This window comes from Mya arenaria, chromosome 7 (assembly GCF_026914265.1).
Source record: "Mya arenaria isolate MELC-2E11 chromosome 7, ASM2691426v1".
NCBI classification, from domain to species: Eukaryota; Metazoa; Mollusca; class Bivalvia; order Myida; family Myidae; genus Mya; species Mya arenaria.
This window is the reverse complement of record NC_069128.1, coordinates 32,825,904-32,843,271: the sequence shown is the minus strand read 5'-3', so window position 1 is coordinate 32,843,271 and position 17,368 is coordinate 32,825,904. Positions and strand designations below refer to the sequence as shown.

Sequence of the window (17,368 nt, the reverse complement as noted above, 5' to 3'; positions counted from 1 at the left end):
TGTAGTTTTCAAAAATGGTTCTGATCAAGAAATGTAACACAGGACAATAACTCAATTTGCTGAAAGGTCCTCAGGAATATGATATGGCTGTTTGTGTGTCACTAAATATTGAGATGTAAAGGTCTCCAGGAACATGATGTGGCTGTTTGTGTGTCCCTCTATGTTGAGATGTAAAGGTCCTCAGGAATTTGATGTGGCTGTTTGTGTGTCCCTCTACGTTGAGAGGTAAAGATCTTCAGGAATACGAAGTGGCTGTTTGTGTGTCCCTCTATTTTGACTTGTAAAGGTCCTCAGGAATATGATGTGGCTGTTTATGTGTTCCTCTATGTTGAGAAGTAAAGGTTTCAGGAATATGATGTGGCTGTTTGTGTGCCCCTCTATGTTGAGATGTAAAGTTTTCAGGAATATGATGTGGCTGTTTGTGTGCCCCTCTATGTTGAGATGTAAAGGTTTTCAGGAATATGATGTGGCTGTTTGTGTGTCCCTCTATTTTGAGATGAAAGATCCTCAGGAATATGATGTGGCCTTTGTGTGTCCCTCCTTGTAGAGATGTAAAGGTCCTCAGGAATACGATGTGGCTGTTTGTGTGTCCCTCCTTGTAGAGATGTAAAGATCCTCAGGAATATGATGTGGCTGTTTCTGTGTCCCTCTATTTTGAGATGTAAAGGTCCTCAGGAATATGATGATGTGTCTGTTTGTGTGTCCCTCTATTTTGAGTTGTAAAGGTTCTCAGGAATATGACGAGATTGTTTCTGTGTCCCTCTATTTGGAGATGTAAAGGTCCTCAGGAATATGATGTGGCTGTTTGTGTGTCCCTCCTTGTAGAGATGTAAAGGTCCTCAGGAATATGATGTGGCTGTTTGTGTGTCCCCCTTGTAGAGATGTAAAGGTCCTCAGGAATAAGATGTGGCTGTTTGTGTGTCCCTCCTTGTAGAGATGTAAAGGTCCTCAGGAATATGATGTGGCTGTTTGTGTGTCCCTCCTTGTAGAGATGTAAAGTTCCTCAGGAATATGATGTGGCTGTTTGTGTGTCCCTCCTTGTAGAGATGTAAAGGTCCTCAGGAATATGATGTGGCTGTTTGTGTGACCTTTAGGTTGAGAAGTAAAGGTCCTCAGGAATATGATGTGGCTGTTTGCGTGTCCCTCTATGTAGAGATGTAGGGGATCCTGAGGAATATGCTTATGAAAGTATAAAACAGATGTATTATTGAATCATCAGAGGCAAATTAAGTGTTCACTTCGAATATACATTTTATCAACAATATTTAATTAATTACTTTTAGTTTGAAACAGAAGAAGACACAGTGTTTTTCTTAATATATAGAAAAAAAACAACAACATATAAGTGAAGAAATTGTACCTTTTAATATTTTTTGTTAAACCAACCAAACGCCCATTTTTTCCAAATGTAAGAATGAACAAGAAATGCCGCAATGCGACGAAACCAGGGTTTTAATGATTGACAGAAGAACTTCAGCTTGTGTCTGTTTTCCTATTTTTAATAACAGTGACCTTGACCCTAGGGGCCCAAAATGCAATCGATTGAAAGGTATCCATAAACGCTTCCTTTATACCAAGTTGGGTCAGGATATGTCAACCCTAACTTATGTAATTCAGTTTCAACCATTTTTTCTATTTTTATAACAGTGACCTTGACCTTGAATCAAGGGACCCCAAACGCAATCCCATGAAAGGTATCCATAAACTCGTCCTTTATACCTGGTTTTGGTCAAGATATGTTAACCCTTACTAAAGTTATTCAGTTTCAACTGTTTTTCTATTTTTAGTAACAGTGATCTTGACCTTGACTCTAAGGAACCAAATGGCAATCCCATGAAAGGTATCCAAAAACTCTTTCTATAGACAAAGTTTGATCAAGATATATCAACCCTTACTAAAATTATTCAGTTTCAAATGTTTTCCTATTTTTAGTAACAGTGACCTTGACCTTGAACCTAGGGAACCCAAACGCAATCCAATGAAAGGTCTCCATAAATTCTTCCTATAGACCAAGTTTGATCAAGATATGTCATCCCTAACTAAAGTTATTCGGTTTCAACCGTTTTTTCTATTTTATTCTTTTTTTAGTAACAGTGACCTTGACCTTGACCATAGGGACCCCAAACGCAATCCCATGAAAGGTCTCCATAGACCAAGTTTAGTCAAGATATATCATCCCTAACTGATGTTATTCAGTTTCAACCATTTTTCTATTTTAATAACAGTGACCTTGAACCTAGGGACCCCAATCGCAATTCCATGAATGGTCTCCATAAACTCTTCCTATAGACAAAGTTTAGTCAAGATATGTTATCCCTTACTCAAGTTATTCAGTTTCAATCGTTTTCTATTTTTAGTAACAGTGACCTTGACCTTAGGGACCCCAAACGCAATCCCATGAAAGGTATCCATAAACTCCTCCCACAGACCAAGTTTAGTCAAGATAATTATGTCATCCCTAACTAAAGTTATTCAGTTTCAACAATTTTTTTATTTTTAGTAACAGTGACCTTGACCTTGATCCTATGGACCCTTAACGCAATTTCATGAAAGGTACCCATAAACTCTTTTTATAGACCAAGTTTGGTCAAGATATGTCAACCCTTACTAAAGTTATTCAGTTTCAACTGTTTTTCTATTTTTAGTAACAGTGATCTTGACCTTGACTCTAAGGAACCAAATGGCAATCCCATGAAAGGTATCCAAAAACTCTTTCTATAGACAAAGTTTGATCAAGATATATCAACCCTTACTAAAATTATTCAGTTTCAAATGTTTTCCTATTTTTAGTAACAGTGACCTTGACCTTGAACCTAGGGAACCCAAACGCAATCCAATGAAAGGTCTCCATAAATTCTTCCTATAGACCAAGTTTGATCAAGATATGTCATCCCTAACTAAAGTTATTCGGTTTCAACCGTTTTTCTATTTTTATTCTTTTTTTAGTAACAGTGACCTTGACCTTGACCATAGGGACCCCAAACGCAATCCCATGAAAGGTCTCCATAGACCAAGTTTAGTCAAGATATATCATCCCTAACTGATGTTATTCAGTTTCAACCATTTTTCTTTTAATTACAGTGACCTTGAACCTAGGGACCCCAATCGCAATTCCATGAATGGTCTCCATAAACTCTTCCTATAGACAAAGTTTAGTCAAGATATGTTATCCCTTACTCAAGTTATTCAGTTTCAATCGTTTTCTATTTTTAGTAACAGTGACCTTGACCTTAGGGACCCCAAACGCAATCCCATGAAAGGTATCCATAAACTCCTCCCACAGACCAAGTTTAGTCAAGATAATTATGTCATCCCTAACTAAAGTTATTCAGTTTCAACAATTTTTTTATTTTTAGTAACAGTGACCTTGACCTTGATCCTATGGACCCTTAACGCAATTTCATGAAAGGTACCCATAAACTCTTTTTATAGACCAAGTTTGGTCAAGATATGTCAACCCTTACTAAAGTTATTCAGTTTCATAGGTGAGTTTGACGCCGCCCGGATGCCGGCCCGAACAACGACGTTCGTCATTCTAATAACCAGGTTTCACTATGTAAAATCCCTGGCTATGAGAACAGTGATACAGTACCTAGACATGTAAAAGCCCTGGCTATGACAACAGTGACACAGATTCTAGATACTTTGAAACCCAGGCTATGATAAAAGTGACACAGTACCTAGACATGTAAAAGCCTTGGCTATGATACCGGGGGTAACAGTGACACAATACCTAGACATGTAAAAACCCATGCTATGGTAACAGTGAAACAGTACATGTCTAGTTAGTTATGTTGAAACCGAGGCTATGTAAACAGTGACACAGTAAATGTCTAGTTATAGGAAAAGAAGCTCAGAATTTGTTTATACAGATTTCAGATGCCATTCATGTTTTCAATGGGTACAACTCTGTATAAAAATGTTGCAATTAAAACAAATCTTTACTGATAATGATGCCTAAATTTATATTTGTGAAGGGTCATGCAATAAAGCTACCTGTATAGTTTATTAAATTTGGCCAGGTAGTTTCAGAGAATTTTTACAAAAAAAAGTCAGCAATTGTGTTGTTGTTTATGATCAATCTCAATGCCTTGTTGTATTTTTATAGAGTATGATGCAATGAAGCTTCCTGTAAAGTTCCAGTGAATATGGCCCTGTAGTTTAAGAAGAAAGATTTCTTTTAAAGCAAAACAAGAAGTTTGCCAGAATGTTGTTTGTATTTAATCAATCTCGAAACCTTAAATTTTTGTAGAAGGTTATCCAAAAAGGTTACCCTAGGAAGATTCCTGTATAGTTTCATTGAATTTGGACTGGTAGTTTTAAAGATGTTTTTTATAAAGCAAACAGGAAGTTGGTCATTTTGTAAATGTTGTTGGTGATCAATCGTGACTCTTTGTTGTATTGTTTGTAGAAGTTTTATTGAATTTGAAGTGTTAGTTTCAGGGGATATGCTTTTTTAAGCAAAACAGGAAATCAGCCATTTTGATGTTGTTGCTTTTGATGTTGTTGATAAATCATGATTCCTTGTTGTATTTTTGGGTCACCCAAGGAAACTTTCTGTAAGGTATAATTGAATTTGGAGTGTAAGTTTCAGAGGAGATGCTTTTAAAGTCAGTCATTTGTTGTTGCTGTTGTTGTTGTTGTTTATCAATCGTGATCCCTTGTTGTATTTTTGTAGAGGGACACCCAAGGAAGCTTTTTGAAAATTTTAATAAATTTGGCCTGGAAATTTCAAAGGAGATTATTTTTTAAGCAATTGTTGATTTTGGACGGACAGACCACGGACAAAGACTGATCAGTGATCACAATAGCTCACCTTGGGCACTTGTGAGCTAAAAGGACTGGTATATCAATGGTTTCTTTTGAAATAGGTCTATCAACACAGCAAGTTATATAAGTGTGTGACATTATGATCTAGGAATATGCATGCAATTACTTGAATAAAGCCACAGCAGCACAAAGAAAGGACTTTTATATTTAGGCTTTTCAGAGTGAAGTGAGAAAAACATGAGTTCACTATATTGTGAACTGAATTCTGAAATTCACACGATTAAGTTTAAATCTGTCGAAACTTTGTTATGACATACATTTATTTTATAAAAAGGCTCCAATCATCTAATGGATATTTTGGCTTTTCCCTACTCTCAACTCTAGTTGTGAAGATGTAGGTAGGATAATTATTTCACTTCCTTACTTCTTTATTTCACAATGACCAACACAATTAATTTAAGCATTGAACGTTATTTTCTGTTGGATGGTATAAGGCATACAACAAGAGCTGTCACAGAGACAGCGTGCTCGACAATTCCGCCGCTTTTCAGTGTAAGGATTGAAAAGTTTTGGCCAAACATGCATGGATCACTGTTAGATTAGATTTCAATGCAATTCATGATGTGCTGAAATAATAACATAAATGTGGTCACATGGAAAATTTCAACCACATTTTTTAAGTCTAATAATAAAGGGCAATTATTTGCAAAATACAGTTATATATCTTGGTTATTCAATTATGTTGAGTGGTTGAATACCATTCTATAAAGTCTCAATTCAATACATCGAGTAGTTGCTTAGAAATTAACCTATGTGTGCTTACACGCAAAACCTTAACCAGAATTTCTATGTCGAATAATAAAGGGCAATTATTTGCATAAAATAAAACTAGAGTTATCTTACATGGTTAATTAAGTAGATTGGATGGTTGAGTACCATTGTATCGAGTCTCAATGCAATACATCAAGTACTTGCTTTGATATTGAAATAATGTGTGCTTGCACACAAAACCTTAACCAGAATTTCGAAGTCGAACAATAAAGGGCAATTATTTGCATTAAATGCAAAGTAGATTATCTAACTTGGTTAATTAATTAGGTTGGATGGTTGAGTACCATTGTATCAAGTCTCAATGCAATACCACAAGTAGTTGCAGAGATATTAACCTATGTGTGCTTGCACGCAAAACCTTAACCAGAATTTCCAAGTCGAATAATAAAGGCCTATTATTTGAATAAAATGCAAAGTAGAGTTATCTAACTCGGTTAATTGAATAGGTTGGATGGTTGAGTACCAATGTATCAAGTCTCAATGCAATAACTCATGTAGTTGCTGAGATATTAATCTATGTGTGCTTGCACGCAAAACCTTAACCAGAATTTCTAAGTCGAATAATAAAGGCCTATTATTTGCATTAAATGCAAAGTAGAGTTATCTAACTTGGTTAATAAAGTAGGTTGGATGGTTGAGTACCATTGTATCAAGTCTCAATGCAATACCTCAACTAGTTGCTGAGATATTAACCTATGTGTGCTTGAACGCAAAACCTTAACCAGAATTTCTAAGTCAAATAATAAAGGCCTATTATTTGCATTAAAGGCAAACTAGAGTTATCTATCTTGGTTAATTGAGTATGTTGAATGGTTGAGTACCATTGTATAAAGTCTCAATGCAATACCTCAAGTAGTTGCTGAGATATTAACCTATGTGTGCTTGCACGCAAAACCTTAACCAAGGGGTGACGCCGACGCCGACACCGACGCTTTGGTGAGTAGTATAGCTCTCCATATTCTTCGAATAAGCGAGCTAAAAATGAACTTTTTAGTAAGGATTATATCTTTTTCAAAACAGGGTACTTGTATGTAGGCTTTTTTCAAATGAAATATTTCGTTTTCTATTATGCTTTATGTAAAAAAGTTATTATCAGCATTAGGTAAGAGTGTTCAAGTAACTTTAATGGTTTCAAACTATGTGTTTAAACACACTTATGAACAGGAGGCCAATAAGGGCCTATGCTCTAAGGGCATGGCTCTTGTGATAATTTTTAATCCAGAGCATGTATGCATGGGTAAAAGGCAACATACATATAGTTCACGTTATGTGTTTTGGTTACATAAAAATGTTGCACGATCAACATCTGAGGTCAGTTAGTGTTGTTAGCAGATCTCTATTTTTCTCTCTGCATAAACTATTTGAATATGTGCCAAGTAAAGGTCATCTGACAAAAAATTGCTTAATATTACTGTATTCATGGTCAAATTTTCTGTAGTTTTAAAAATAAGAAGTTGGTCAAAAGGTCAATTATTAAGTGCATTCGAGGACAACATTGGTTCTCATTTGCAAAACTGTAGACATGGTCTAAAGATCATTGCTGTAGCTTTAAAAATTAAAAAATCAAAAGGGGTGGGGCCAGCTTTAGCTCAGTGGGCATATTTTCAAATGCTTTGCTTGACAGTCATCATATGATGCTCCACAACAAATATCAAAGGTACGAGCTTTGTGGTTTGAAACAAGAGGATTTTGAAAATTTTCTTAAATAAGTTTCTAGAAAAAATTGTGACCCCAGGGGGCAGTGCCAGCTTTGACCCAATGGTCATAATTTGAACAACCCTGGTAGCAGATCACTAAATTGTGCCTTATTCAAAATAGCAAGTCCAAACCTTTGAACACGTTGGATGACCAGTTATAACCCCAGTGGCATAATTTGAACAAACATTCACAGGCAATTATGCTGAGATGGATGCGCGAAAACACGAACAGTTTTTCAACATTTCCCAAATTAAGTGTACAAACTTGTGAACACTTGGTGTGGGCAGTACTGACCCCGGGTGCATAATTTGAACAATTTGCGCGAAATACAGACAATAGAGCTAATAAATTGGCCTTATGGCTTTCAGCAAGAACAAGGCGGAGTAATTGACAAAATCAACTGCAGAACCAAAAAGCAAGTTGTCTCCCTTTAATCCTAGACCTGACTTTACATGTTAACATGGCTACAAATAGAATTCGCTCATGCAGACCTGACTAAAACTAGGTTAGCTAAAATAGCATTTTTTTAAACTATCAAGGGCAATACTCTTGGCATTGTTTTGAAAGGAACCAAGCTCAAATATATATTTAAACACTGTACAAGTTTCATAGAAATACAAGCAAAACTGAAGATTGTATCGTGTTCACAAGCAATTGTTTACAGACGCATATACTACGTAAACATAACCATCTCATAAGCTCTTTGGCCAGTAGATCTAAAAACAACAAAGTATAAAAAGGGAAAGGTCAGTGCCTATTTGGTATGTTGGGTTGGGTAGGCAAAACTAATGGGTTGGGTTGCCAAAACTAAATGTTTTTTTTGTTTTTTTTCCGAGGCCTAATTGGTCAGGAATTCTTGTGGGCTTATTTGTTTTTAAATAATAAGCAGGGATTTTTATATGTTTTGTGGCCAAGCTGACAGAAAATGTTCTAGTAGAAGAGAATGTGTAGTAGACATATATAGGACTGCAGGGACACACCCACTACATGGAAGACACACGTTAAATGCAATCCAATTACCTTTTAGTTCTTGAAAGAAAATCTAAATATATAAAGTGTTCTTTTCTAATGGAGAAATATAAGTTAAAGCAGAATGGTTGCAAAATCACTCAATATATGTTTCAAAAACTAGGACAAAAACCCCAAAAATATGGCAGTGATTAAAAATATATTAACAAATTACATAGACCATGGTTGCCAGAGACTATTAATATTAACTAATGCTTAAAAGTCACTCAACTGCAAAAATGTAAAGAGATATAGCTTGTTACCTATAACATAAAACAAACAAAACAATGTCATATAAATCATGACTCCAAACCAAATAATAAGAATAGCAAAAAGAACAGGCTTCAAACAAATAACAGAACTACCAAACAGAGCCAAAATCAAACCTTAAAACACTGACTTCACGCATTTAACATGTCATACATAAAAGAGCTAAAACCAAACTAAAAATATACCAGCCTTCATATTTACAGCATGGTTGCCATGGGGAGCCAAAAACAAACTAACAATACAACAGACTTCACATTTATAACAGGGCTGCCACGAAGAAACAATAAAATCTAACAATACAAATGGCTTTAAAACCATATGAATTTTACAACAAAAAGAGAAAAACAATACACAATAATCCATACATATAGCAAGACAACCATAAAAAACAGCAACATACAATCTTGCAATACACCAAACCATACATATAGCAATCGAGGCTACCTAAAAACCAAAACCAAACTAACAACACAACAGTCTTCATACATATAACAAGAATTAACTAAAACAATCAAATTACTTTAAACATATAAAAAGTTAACAAGCAGACCATTAAAACACTCTAACAATACAACAGAACGTGTGTATAAAGCATGGATTCTGTAAAGAGCAAAAAGCAAAAACAAATACTTCATAAATTATATGGCATGGCTACTTTACGATTACAAACACAAATCAGCCTACGATTCCATAACATGACAACCTTAGAAAAATAACAAAGAAACAAACAAAAACAATACAGAGCCAAAAGAAGACAAAAAGTTCAACAAACTACATACAAATAGCATTGCTATAATTAAAGACTTATATTACCAGATTTCATACAACTAGAATGGCGCACTACTCTAAAACAACACTTAAAAATAGTTACAATTTCAACACACTTCATACCCATCATGGGTACCATAACAGACAAAAACAAACTAATATTACTATATGCTCTTAACAAGGAAGCTTACCATAAAAAAAACATAATAAAAGTACCAACACATTTTACCCGACACATGTGGCCATAAAAGGGGAAAAAACAAACTAAAAAATCACAATACACATACATATAAAAAGACTTCTATTTCATGATCAGATTAACAATACAGTGTCACACACAATAAGGTACAACAGACCTTATGCATGAAACATGGTTTTAATAATGTAACACCAATTAACTAACAATATATTAGACTTTATACTATTTGCATGGCTTCTTCAAAGAAAACAAACACTAAATTACACACAACTTCATATATAATTGTTTTAAACAAAACATGACAATTTAACATATCAAATACATAATTATGGCTTTGCTTCTAATAAACCCCAAAACAAAGCTATCATAAAAAAGACAAATAAGCAATTCTCAAGACTTCTTTCAAATAGCATGGCTGAAATAAAGAGCCAAAACAAACTTACAACACAGCATACTTCATATATACAGCATGGATATAATAATAAGAATAAGAATAAACAACAACAATACAACACAAATCATACACACACAGGAAAGCTTTCACAAAAATAGCAACACAACAGATTAAATACATGTTACATGGCTACGAAAAAGACACTAAAACAAACTAACACTACACCAAACTCCATACACAGAAACTGGCTTTCATAAAATACAAACAATATAAAAATACAACATATTTAACCCATGTTACAATGAAGCATGGCCACTATAAAGATAAAAAGATAACAATACATAAGCCTTCATATGTTTAGCATGGCCACAATGAAGAGCCAATAAGATAACAACAATACACATATTGCAAAAATAGGGCATGCTACAAGATGGAGCCAAAAATAAACAAACAACAAAATCAATACATGTAGCCTGGTTATCATAAAAAATAAAAACCTAACAATGCACCATCCTCCATACATATAGCATGGCTGACATAAACTGACAATAATCAAACAGACAATACACAAGATTTTATACATAAAGCATGTATACAATAAAGAGCAAAAACTATTCAAACAGTATTCCAGACTTCATACATATAGCCATAAAAATCAAACCAACAATACACAGGCACTTATATAAATATATAATTGTTATTATATATTAAAACACAAAATAACTAACAACACAACAGATAACAAAGCATGGCTACCATAAAGAGCCAAAACAAGCTAACAAGGCTATAATAAAGAGATAAATATACAATACACGAACAATATACCATACTTCATACATTTGATGTAGCATGCCTACAGTGAAAGGTCAAGCACAACCTATCAATACACCATACTTCATATATATATATATAACATGGTTATATATAAGAACCTAAAACAACCTAACAGTACACCAGACTTCATTCATTTAATATGGTTACAATAAAGAACCAAATACATGTACATCCTAACAATACCTAAGACTTCATACAGGTAACATGGCTACCATAAGAGCCAAACATAATCTATCAATACAACATATTTCATACATAGAGGAAGACTATAATAAAGAGCCCAAAACAATCTCATATTGCCCCAGACTGAATACATGTTGCATGGCTTTAATAAAAAGCCAAAACAAACAATACACCAGGTTTAATAAATAAAAACGATAACATTCTAATAATACAATATTATAATACTTCATACATATAGCATGGCTGCAATAACATGACAATTGTAGTCAAACTTGCACTACAACAGACGTTATATGCATAGCATGGCTACAATTCATAGTTTTTAAAACTTAAAAAAAAAACAAAACACCAAACTTTAAACATGTAGGATGGCTACCATATAAAGCCCAAACAACAAACAATATGCCAGAATCTATACATAGATATTGCATGGCTACAATGATAGTACAAAAGCAAACTTACAAGACAACATACTCCATCCATTTGATATGGTATTAAGGTAAAAATAAAAAAAAAAACTGGGAGGGAGTTTTAAATAATCAACATAAATCAAAACATATACCATAAAATATGAAGATCTAAAACATCAGTATGGAGCCAAATCAAACGTAAGAATAATGTGTATAAGTTGTAATGGCCTATAAGAAGATGCAAAGAAAAACTTACAGTACATCATACTAAATGCATAAAGCTTGGCTTTACAAAGAGTAAAAACAAACTTAAGAGTTCAACAGACTTCATACATATGGCATGGCTTCAACGAGTAAAGCCAAACTTACGATAAAACAGACTTCATACAAGCATCCGCTTAACAAAGAGTAAAAACAGACCAACAATACAATAGGATTCATAAATATACATGGCTAAACAAATGGAAAAAACAACAAATTTACAAAACAGCAGATTTCATAAACACAGCATGGCTTTACAAAAGGAAAAACAAACTTACAATACAACAGACTTATACAAACAGCATGGCTTAACAAACAGTAAAAACAAACTACAATGCAAAAGATTTCATACATACAGCATGGCTTTACTAAACAAACTTACAATACAACAGACTACATACAAACAACATGGCTTTACAAACAGTAAAAAACAAACTTACAATGCAAAAAAATCATACACACAGCATGGCTTAACAAAGAATAAATAGAGTAAACTTACAATACAAAAGACTTACAATACAAGAGCCTTAATACATACTTAACATACAACATGGCTTTACAAAGAGTAACTAGAAATGTGTCCATAGGACACGGATGCCCCCACTTCGATTTTTTGTCACAGAAAATAAGCCATAATGATTATTCAGGATAATCTGCACAAGGGCAAATCCTTTTCAAAAATTAGATCGGATAAGATATTTTTTAAGTATTGTTGGGAAATAAAGGGCCCTAACTCCTAAATGATTAAAGCGATTTCCATGGCTATCGAACTTGATCAAGGTATTATGGTCACAAACATGTGTTAAAAGTTTGGTGAGGATTGGACAAACAGTTTTCAAGAATTAGATCGGAAACAATCTTCGGGACGTATTTTTCAAGTCTTTTTTTGCAAATAAAGGGCCGTAACTCCTAAATGACAAAAGCGATTTCCATGGCTATCGAACTTGATCAAGATATTATGGTCACAATCATGTATGTAAAGTTTGGTGAGGATTGGACACATACTTTTCAAGAATTAGATTGGAAACATATATTTTTGAAGTCTTTTTTTGCAAATAAAGGGCCGTAACTCCTAAATGACTAAAGCGATTTCCATGACTATCGAACTTGATCAAGATATTATGGTCACAAACATGTGTTTAAAGTTTGGTGAGGATTGGACAAACGGTTTTCAAGAATTAGATCGGAAACAATCTTCGGGACGTACGTCGTACAGACAGACAGCCGTACGTACGGACAAGGGCAACCCTATATGCCGCCACTTTGTGGGGGCATAAAAACAACTTATAATACATCATACTTCATACATACAGCATGCCTTATCAAAGACTTTACAAGGAGTAAAAACAAACTCACAATACAACAGACTTCATACATACAGCACTACATACATATATACTTCATTCATACTATTTACATTTATAATATACAATAAATTAAACGAGTACACTAAGCTAACATTACAGCATGGCATCACATACAGTAAAAACAAACTTACAATACAATAGGCTTCATAAATAAACATGGCTTTACAACAAGTAAAAACAAACTTACAATAAAACAATGTTCTAACATAGAGCATGGCTTAACAGAGTAAAAATCAATCTCACAAAAATACTACAAATGTTATACATACAGCATGGGTTAACAAAGAGTAAAAAAACAATCTTCTAAAAATACTACAAATGTTATACATACAGCATGGCTTAACAAAGAGTAAAAAACAATCTTCCAAAAATATTACAAATGTTATACATTCAGCATGGCTTAACAAAGAGTAAAAAACAATCTTACAAAAATACTACAAATGTTATACATACAGCATGGCTTAACAAATTGTTAAAAACAATCTTACAAAAATACTACAAATGTTATACATACAGCATGGCTTAACAAAGAGTAAAAAACAATCTTACAAAAATACTACAAATGTTATACATACAGCATGGCTTCACAAAGAGTAAAAAACAATCTTACAAAAACACTACAGATGTTATACATACAGTATGGCTTAACAAATAGAAACAAACAATCTTACAAAAATACTACAAATGTTATACATAGAGCATGGCTTAACAAAGAGTAAAAACAATCTTACAAAAATACTACAAATGTTATACATACAGCATGGCTTAACAAAGAGTAAAAACAATCTTCCAAAAATACTACAAATGTTATACATACAGCATGGCTTAACAAAAAGTAAAAAACAATCTTACAAAAATACTACAAATGTTATACATACAGCATGGCTTAACAAAGAGTAAAAAACAATCTTACAAAAATACTACAGATGTTATACATACAGCATGGCTTAACAAAGAGTAACAAACAATCTTACAAAAATACTACAGATGTTATACATACAGCATGGCTAAACAAAGAGTAAAAAACAATCTTACAAAAATACTACAGATGTTATACATACAGCATGGTTTAACAAAGAGTAACAAACAATCTTACAAAAATACTACAAATGTTATACATACAGCATGGCTTAATAAAGAGTAAAAACAATCTTACAAAAATACTACAAATGTTATACATACAGCATGGGTTAACAAAGAGTAAAAAACAATCTTACAAAAATACTACAAATGTTATACATACAGCATTGGTTTAACAAAGAGTAAAAAAACAATCTTACAAAAATACTACACATGTTATACATACAGCATTAGTTTACATAGAGTAAAAAACAATCTTACAAAAATACTACAAATGTTATACATACAGCATTGGTTTACATAGAGTAAAAAACAATCTTACAAAAATACTACAAATGTTATACATACAGCATTGGTTTACAAAGAGTAAAGACAAACTTACAGTAAAAGTTATGCAAAGGAGTTCTTATATATACCATGGCTTTAAATATAGGAAAATCAACCTTACAATACAACATTTTCTTTACTTACAGCATGGCTTTACTAACAGTAAAAACAAACTTACAATACAACATATTACATACATACAGCATTGCTTTACAAACAGTAAAAACAAATTACAATTCAATAAGCCTCATACATACAACATGACTTTACAAGAAGTAGAAACAATCTTACAACACAACATACTTCATAAATACAGCAGTTCTTTGAAAGCAGTAAAAACAAACTAACAATAAAACAGACATCATACAAACATACATCATGCCTTTATAAACAATAAGAAACAACTTTACAATGCAACTGACTTCATATTTACAGCATGACTTCACAAACAATAAAAACATTTTACAATATAAAGGACTACATAAATATAGCATGGCTTCACAAACAGTAAAATCAAACTTACAATACAACAAACTACATACATACAGCATGGCTTTTCAAAGAGTAAAAACAAACTTACAATACACTGGGCCTAATGCATACAGCATAGCTTCCAAACAGTAAACACAAACGTACAATACAACAGACTCCTTAAATACAGCATGGCTTTACAAACAGTCAAAATAAACTTACAATACAACCAACTTCATAAATACAGCATTGATTTACAAACAGTGTATCATCCATGCAATACAACAGACAACATGCGTGAAGCATGGATTCACAAACAGTAAAACAAACTTACAATACAAATGACTAACAATACAAAAGCCTTCATGCATACTTAACACACATCATGGCTTCACATGAGTAAAAACAAATTTACAATACAACAGACTTCTTACATACAGCATGGCTTTACAAACAGTAAAAACAAACCTACAACACAAAAGACGTATAGCATATAGCATGGCTTTACAAACAGAAAAAACAACAAATTACAATACAACATAATGCACACATGCAGCATGGCTTTACAAACAGTAAAAACAAATAATGATACAACAGACTTCTTACATGGTTTACAAACTGAAAAACACTTACAATACAAAATACTTCATACATATAGCAGTGCTTTACAAACAGTTAAAACAAACTAGCATTATAACATACTTCATACCTATAGCATGGTTAAACAAACAGTAAAAACAAACTTACAATACAACATACTTCTTACATATAGCATGGCTTTACCAACTGTAAACAAGAGGCCCAAAAGGGCATATGCTCTACTGACATGGCTCTTGTGGTCATTTCAATCCACAGCATGTATGTATGGGTAAAAGGCAACGGACATATAGTTCACATTTTGTGTTTGGGTTACCTGAAAACATTGCACGTTCAACATCTGAGCCCAGAAAGAATTGTAAGCAGAATAGTTGCATGAACTATTTTAATATGTGCCAAGTAAAAGTCATCTGACAAAAAAAATGCTTTCAAAACTGTACTCATGGTATTTTTTTTGGTAGTTTTATAAATTTAAATGAGTTGGTCAAAAGGTCAAAGTCAAGGGCATCCGAGGACAACATTGATCAATTTGAACAAAGATTCACAAGCAATTCTGCTGAAATGGATGCAAAAACACACAAAAAGATTTTCAAACCTATCCCAATTTAATTTTACCAAAACTGGGAACCCTGGGTGCGGCCAGTAATGACCCCAGGTGCATAACTTGAACAAACATTCACAAACAATTTTGTTAAGATGAATGTGCAAACTACAGACACTTAGAGCTAAAAAATGGCCTTTTGGCTTTCAACAAGAACAGGGCAGAGTAATTGACAAAATCAACTGCAGTACAAAAAGCAAATTCTCTCCCTTAGTCCTAAACTTGAGTTTACACATGTTAACTTGGTTAAAAATAGAATTCGCTCATGCACCCTGGCTAAAACTAGGTTAGCTAAAAATAGCATTTCTTTAATTTAAAACTTTCAAGGCCCTTTATCTAGGCATGCATATCCGGATATAGCCGATTTTCGAAAGGAACCAAGCTCTAATTGATATCTAAATACTGTACAAGTTTCATCGAGATACAATCAAAACTGAAGACTGTATCGCGTTAACAAAAAAATGTTTACAAGAAATTGTTTACAGACGCACTAACACACGGACGCACGCACGGATGCACATACTACGTACACATTACCATCACATAAGCTCTTCTTGCCTTTGGCCAGTAGAGCTAAAAGCTAACGTACAACAGACTTCATACATACAGCGAGGCTTTATAAACAGTTAAAAGAAACTTACAATACAACAGACTGCATACACACAGCACGGCTTCACAAACAGTTAAAACAAACTAACAATACAACAGACTTCATTCATACAGCGCGGCTTCACACACAGTTAAAACAAACTAACAATACAACAGACTTAATTAACCAAGCTGATATTAAAATGCAATTCACTGCATAAGCCAAAAACAAATTTACAATATACTTCCTCAGATAATAGAACATAGACTATTGCTGCCTAAATGAGCCAAAGCATTCAATATCACTTGATACATGGCTTCTTGATGCAGGAATTATGGCTTTAAAGAAACCAAAAACAAACCAACAACACTAACACAAAGATTTCAAGTTTAACACAAAACACTGGAAAAACAAGACAATATATGACACAAACTAACCAAAAGTGCTATTTAGAGGAGCCAAAACAACCTGACGTAACATTAACAACATAAGCTTAAAGCTTCATTTAATGTGGCTATTATAAATAAACAAAAAATAAATAAAGCCAAAACACCACACTAAAAATCATGATATAAAGAAACTGAGGCTTCCAAAACAGAACTTAGAATACATAAAAAACTTAAGACACTTGAGCACAATCATGTCATACACTAACATTGGCTACCATAAAAATAGCTAAAAACACAGCAAATATAAAACATTTTTTTCCG

The 17,368-nt window shown here is 33.4% G+C and overlaps 1 long non-coding RNA gene across 4 annotated transcripts in view; it reads right to left on the bottom strand.

The window, feature by feature from the left end:
- Positions 1 to 918: 918 nt before the first annotated feature.
- Positions 919 to 17,368, bottom strand: part of LOC128240163 (uncharacterized) — a 37,180-nt gene continuing 20,730 nt past the window's right edge. For 3 of the 4 annotated variants that reach the window (XR_008262066.1, XR_008262064.1, XR_008262065.1), the window contains one exon: positions 919 to 1,179. This is a non-coding gene — a long non-coding RNA (uncharacterized LOC128240163). The remainder of the gene's footprint in view (positions 1,180 to 17,368) is intronic. The other variant, XR_008262067.1, reaches the window with a different exon arrangement.